We start from the raw sequence: 6,928 nt of genomic DNA, 5'->3' as shown, positions 1-6,928 counted from the left end.
AAAAAGTGGGCACGTTTGGCGGATGCGAAGCGGAGACGTGCGACCGAGGGTCCCCTCCGGCCATACCGAAACCACCCCCTTCCACAGCAAGTACCTGAGCGGTTTGACGGATTGCACCCAACTTCTGCGAGCGCGTGTGGGGCTCCACCCGGGCACCACACGGCCAAAATGAACGAAATCCGACAACGAACGCACGTTGCGTGACGTCCCGGCAGTATTTTCTGGGTTTTCTGCCCGGAAAATGGTAGAAAATCCATACGAACTCGAAACATGACAAATTTTTGCGTGCGTGCCCTGCTAGGGCACAGTAGCACGTGGAAAAAAAGTGGGCACGTTTGGCTAAGTTAAAAAAAGAGCCTATTTGATTAAGTTTAAAAAATTGGTTAAGATAAAAAAATTTGATACAGTTAAAAAAATGTGCCTACTTTATTTAGTTAAAAAAAATAAGGCCCTGCAAAAAAAACGGCGTCCGTCTCGCTAACCGACGCGCATGCGTGCATGGGGCCGTCCCACTAACAACGACGCCGCAATCAGCGCTCGGGCGACGTCGTTAGCCGACGTGCATGCAAATTTTCCTTCTACGTCAGCCCGTCTCGCCGCCACCGCGATCTGCACGTGCTGCCACCATACGCCGCCCGTCGCCCCACACTCCAAAACGGCGCCGGTGCGGCCGCGCCGGCCTGCCCTGACCTGACCCGTCGCCCTGTATACGCTGCCGCTGCCTCTCCCACCGTCGCCCCACCGTACAAACGTCGTCGGTGCGCCCGCGCCGGCTTGCATCCCCTGACATGTCGCCGCTATACGCCGCCGGTGCCTCTCCCACCGTCGCCGTCGTGTAAGTTTTTTTCCAGTTTTTTTATACGACGAGGCTCATAGCAGTATGATGGTATGTGACAGAAATCTATTTGATGCAGTATGAATATCAACGGTGTGATTCCATGTTCTGTTCAAAAGTGGGTTAGCCTAGTTGACAAACTGTCACCTAGTCAGAAATTCAGGTTTTATGAAACGGATATGCAGGGCATGTTTAGAATACCATCGATAAAGATGCGTGATTTTTTGCTTCACTTTTTACTCTAAGGTTACAATCCGAGTAGCAAAAAATTCATGGTTGAAGAGAGTTCTAGAAGTACTGCTGGATGTAAAGGTCTTATTTCACTAAGGCCTGATGATGTGTACTCCATATTTGGTTGGAAAAACAATGGAGTGGATGTTTTTGGGTTTCTTAGTACTGAAGGAGAAAAAGCAACCAAAAAAATACCTGTTAGTTTTGTTAGCAAGAAAAATGGTAAGATCATGATTGATGATCTCATAGAAAAGATTGTGAAGAATAAGAGCACTGATGATGACTTTATTCGGATGACATTTCTAGTTCTCTTAGGAACTATAATTGCACCAGTGTCTCATGAATACGTTCCGAAAAAATACTATGCCTTAGTGCAAAATATTAAGTTGATAAGGAAGTTCAACTGGAATGCATTCACTTCACGATTCCGTTTATCGGAGATTGGTAAGCTTCTGCAGGACGGCCATGTTAGGTAGTGGCCCCAGGGGAACCTCGCCCTTTTGCAAGTACGTTCTATTTATTAATTTCAACACTTTTGTTATAAAATGTCACGGATGAACATGTAATTTAATTAGTTTATGTGTTTTGCAGTACCTATACTGGGAGAAGGTGCAACCAATCACCGGTCCAAAATATGATCCGTTGGCATTGTTGAGCCCGCTGATGAGGAACTGGACGGAAGATATGGCTGTGAGAAGAGACAAATACGACTATGAATATGGTCGTGGTGTTGGGATGGTAATCCTAGTAATCATGTTTGTTTTACATTTATGAAATAAAGTAAAGTGTGCATATGGTTTGTATGTATAATTCTTGCACTTGTAGATCGATGACAACATTACAGAGGAGTATAGGCTGAAAAAAATTGCGGAAGAAGAAGCTCAAAAAACCAAGAAAGCTAGTAGAAAAAAATCTAACGTTACTGGAACGAGGAAAGAGGGCAGTACCTTGGAGGCTTCAAGCCAGAAGCCTACTATGGACCGGATTTTGAGTGAGATGAATGAGCTTCGGAAGGAAATGCTTCGTTTGCCAGAGTTATGCGCACAGGTAACACTTGAGCACGTCTCTTTAATGTCCATCACTGAATTGAAGAACTAAGATGAAATGTTTTCTTGCAGAGGATGATTGAGAAACTGAACAAAACCGGCGTCTCCTACAAACCCATTAACCTGGAAGAGGACGAAGAGAATCTGTACGGAGGCATTAATGAGTCTTCAAACGATGGTGGACGTCCGCAAAAAGAGTTTGTATATCAAAAAGATGATTCAGACCGGTTCCGCACACCTTCCAAAATGAATTTGCAAAAGGATGATAACGGCATTGATGTAACTTCTCGTGGAAACACACCCTTTTACTGCACACCTGAGTACTGGGACAGTTTCAAGGGTGATATGGATGATCCTGTGCAAGTACCAGAAGTATCAGATGAAAAAGCTGCCACATCTTTAGAGACGAACGAAATCGGTTGGTTCTCAAGGAGTACAAGAGGAAGTGGAGGAGGTTACTGGCAGGCGCAAGCGCAAAGGATCACAACATGTCAAGTCTCCTTAAGTGGTCCCTAAACCGAACAAACGTGCAAAACGTTCTGCCAAAGGAAGTAAGTTTTTTGTGTTTCTAATTGTTATTGCGTAATAATTATTTATGTATTTGCGTTTATAATTATTTGAGTTGTGCGTTATAGAATTGTTCCAAAATGGTGGTGTTAACAAATCTGGTGATGAGTATGATGTGGTGAAAGCGTCCATCAAGTACGTGCGTGCGCATGAGCATTCACAAAAACATGCCAAAACAGAAATTTTCAATGATGGCATGGAAGAAGGTCTCACTGTGCGGAGAGCTTGTCAGATTATTAACCATGAGTGGCTAAGTGACGACGTAAGTTAATTTCATATATTGTTTTACAATTGATTCGAAAATATCATTGTTTAATCTAACACATTATTTATAGGTAATTAATGCATACTCATCATTTTTGGTCGACAAAGTTAATGATGATTGTTTCATGTTGACAACTTGAAGGATACATTGGTTGCTTCGCATTAGACCCGGAAAGAAGACCGCCGGTAACGATTATGAAGCAGAGTCGCATAGTAATGGACCCGTGAACAGATGTCAGGATGAGTATTTCAAAAAATCAAAGGTAAGTTTGATTGTTAACATGGTACATACATACGATAGTATGTGATGATTGTGTTTTATGGTCCTTGTGATGCAGACTTACATTCCTCTAAACAAGCAAAATAATCACTGGATTACTATCGTCATGCATAGCGGAAAGAGAGAGTTTCAGGTTCTTGACTCGTTGATGACCGGAAAACTTGATAGTGTTACTAGAGAACTCGTTGAGGACCTGGTAAGTTTAACTCTCAAATGTGCATTTGGGAACATTCGTTTTCTTTAGTACACTGAATGACATTCTTTCCACCATGTTTATTATATCTGTAGAGAAAACAACTAGCAGAAGATATCCAAGAAGCAAATGCAACCGGAATTGTGAATTATCTGGATGTTTCCACTTGGCCTATTCAAACGTATGACATGCCAAAACAACATGATGGGTGAGTTCTTACTTCGACAGAATGTCGGTCTTGTATGTACAGTAGATATTTAATCTTCATAAATTGTATGCACTAGGAATTCGTGTGGAATATTTCTCCTTCGATGCTTTCAATATTGGGATGGTGACAAATGGACAGGCTTATTTTCACAGGTACGCAAGTCATGTTTGGACTACGATGTACAATGAACGCTGTGCTAACACCATTTTTTTTCAGATCTCAATTGATGATTCGAGAGAGTTAATGATTGCGCAACTTATCTTTTCGGAAAGAAACAAGCTTGATGAAGTGAAAAACAAAGTTATTCGGATATCAAAGAAGAAAAAATAGATGCGACACAGAGGAGTTTTGCATGTGATTGGGTGGTACTGGAGGACTTTATTTTCCAAACGCTTTGCGCACTTGCTTATAAATTTTATGTAATAGACTCTGCTTCCGAATAGTTATATGTAATAGACTCGGCACTTTTCCAAATATTTTTTATGTCCACATGATATTTTGTTTCATAAATATTATATAATCGTTCTTTTTTTGTTTACATGATTTTTTTGTTGCCGAATAGTAATATGTAATCATGTAATCGTGTCGTCGTTAAATTTTCAGTATTCATTGTTTATTTTATGAATTCTGCATGTATTTACTACAGTCCCGTCGGCTGTCAAATATATTAAAATAAGAGAAGTACTCTGTGAACTGTTGTTGAAAAAAAAATGAAAAAAAATGCCCACCCGTCTCCACAGCGTGTCTTAAGTAAGCCCGTTGTTATCAAGCCCAACGGGCGACTACCACAGGCGTTTCGGAGCACGCCGTGGAAACCAGGCCCAACAGGGCAGCATCGACGCGGCACATCGACGGGGTAGTAATCAGAGGAGTTCAATGCGATGACGGGAGCTGAGTATATAAACTGGTCGTCGTCCCCTTCGGCCGGCGAGGTGGGACTAAACTTGCGTCGGTCGCGGGGCGACGTGGACACAACCACACGCGACGTGGGCCGGTCCAAAAAGTCACTGGACGGCGCGGTCTTCTCGACGGCTCGACGCGCCGTGGGCCGGCCCAAAAAGGCAATTGACGGCGCGGTCTTCTCGACGGTTCGACGCGCCGTGGGCCGGCCCAGTTACCACCGCTGAGACGCCGCGACAGGGAAACTAACTAGTTTAGTCCCACCTCGTCGGCCGAAGGCGACGATGACTAGTTTATATACTCAGCTCCCGTCGTCGCATTGAACTCCTCTGATTACTACCCCGTCGATGTGGCGCGTCGATGCTGCCCTGTTGGGCCTGGTTTCCACGCGAGCTCCGAAACGCCTGTGGTAGTCGCCCGTTGGGCTTGATAACGACGGGCTTACTAAGACACGCTGTGGAGACGGGCGGACATTTTTTTTCATTTTTTTTCAACAACAGTTCACAGAGTACTTCTCTTATTTTAATATATTTGACAGCCGACGGGACTGTAGTAAATACATGCAGAATTCATAAAATAAACAATGAATACTGAATATTTATATCAACAACAACGATGTCTCAACATAATAATTGTCACCACAGTAATTTTATTGTAGTGGACAGAAAATAACAAGTCTGAAAAAACAACGGTCTGTAGGCAATAATCTTGTTTGACACATAAAATACTCAACACGAACATAAATTTAACAATTGTTTTTTATATAAATGGAAGAGGTAAAACACTCGCATCGTCTTCACATGATTCTTCAAGCCCAGTTGCTGCATACAAAAAAACATGAGAATCAATGCACCGTTTTCCTACAGCGGAACAGAGATACCTCCTCAAGCGCGGAGTCCTTGCGCGATCCTTCGAAAATTTTAGCGAGTCCTTCCTGATGCTGAACCCACGTTCTCTTGCGTGCTTGTTGTAGAACATGTACACCTCGTCTAATGACCTGAATGTCTTTACCATCACTACCCAATGCCTATCAAGTGACTCTTGCTGATATTCATCATAGCACATGTCAAGGTCAAACTGATCATCATCGCTGTGCTCATCATTCCCGCTAGGACCATCAACACCTCCCTGCAAAATATGACATATAACCTTGCATGTCAATCTGTTCTTGTATTCTTACTAACCATAAATAATGTAAAGAACTTACTTGGCTACCGCTCACACTACGAGATGCATCGACCTCGCTCTCGGCATTGTCATCATCTATATTATTACGCTCATTGTCACCATTAGCATTTATCTGTGCACATGTAAAGTAACATAAGTGGTCATACAATTTTAATGTCAATCATTTCTCTACAATTTTTTCAACATACCTGGCTCACACTATCTGCATAAAATTGTTCATCTATATCATATTCCTCATCGTCAGCATTGCCATGTAGCTATACAAATTTAAAAGGACATGTTAGTGTCAAATAACTAGTTTGTATTCAATATGTTTTGGTCAACGTTGAAGGCACTTACATTACCACTGTACGATTCATCCTGACTCATATAGTTGTCTCCGGGAGGTTGGTTCGCATTCAATGACGAGGATCCATTATCGCTACCGGAATCATCACTGGCATATCCGGTTACTTGCTCCATCTATGCACATACAAATAAGGTGTGAGATCAATGCCAACATTCCACAAAACATCATCGCGACAGTGACATGACTATGTGGCATGCATACAAATTTGAACATACAAAATCATTATGAGGCCATTAAGAGGTCACTACTCTCCTCTCTTATTTACCTAAGTAGGGAACCATTTTGCATAAAAAATGCACAAAAATGCAATGGACAAATCAAAATCATCAAAAAAAGAACAAAAGGAGCCATCCTAACCTACTGTGCGCCGTCGAGGGGTCCTCGCCTGGGGTCGACGCCGATGCGTTGCTGCCACCCACGTCGTGGAGGGCGCGTACCAGGATAGAACGGCGAGCGAGCGCTGGGCGTTTCACCGGCGACACGGCGTGTGGTGACTACGGACGCCGTCGGTGCTCGCGACTAGACGGGCACGTCGGGGTCGACGTCGTGACGGCAGTGGACCACGGCGGCGTTGATGCTGCTAGGGTTTCCTAGGCGGGGATGGGGTGTCGGTTTCACGGCGCGTGGGTGACTACGGACGCCGCCCGACGTCGTGACGGCGGTGGACCACGGCGGCGTTGATGCCGCTAGGGTTTCGTACGGGGAGATGGGGTGTCGGGGTGGGGCGTACTTTTTTTTCCTTTCCCGATCGCACTACCGAACCGCACACGTACGACGCGGGAGTACGGGGCGCGACGTACACGGGTGGCCGGCCCTACGACGAACGGCGGGTACAGTGTATGTAATTTAGTATGGACAATACTATCC

General features: G+C 44.1%; 1 pseudogene; it reads left to right on the top strand.

The window, feature by feature from the left end:
- Window positions 1–1,165: 1,165 nt before the first annotated feature.
- LOC119306298 lies at window positions 1,166–3,954 on the top strand (annotated as a pseudogene).
- Window positions 3,955–6,928: the final 2,974 nt, after the last annotated feature.

This window comes from Triticum dicoccoides, chromosome 5B (assembly GCF_002162155.2).
Source record: "Triticum dicoccoides isolate Atlit2015 ecotype Zavitan chromosome 5B, WEW_v2.0, whole genome shotgun sequence".
Lineage (NCBI taxonomy): Eukaryota > Viridiplantae > Streptophyta > Magnoliopsida > Poales > Poaceae > Triticum > Triticum dicoccoides.
The sequence above is the reverse complement of the archived record's forward strand: the minus strand, read 5'-3'. Positions and strand labels throughout refer to the sequence as shown.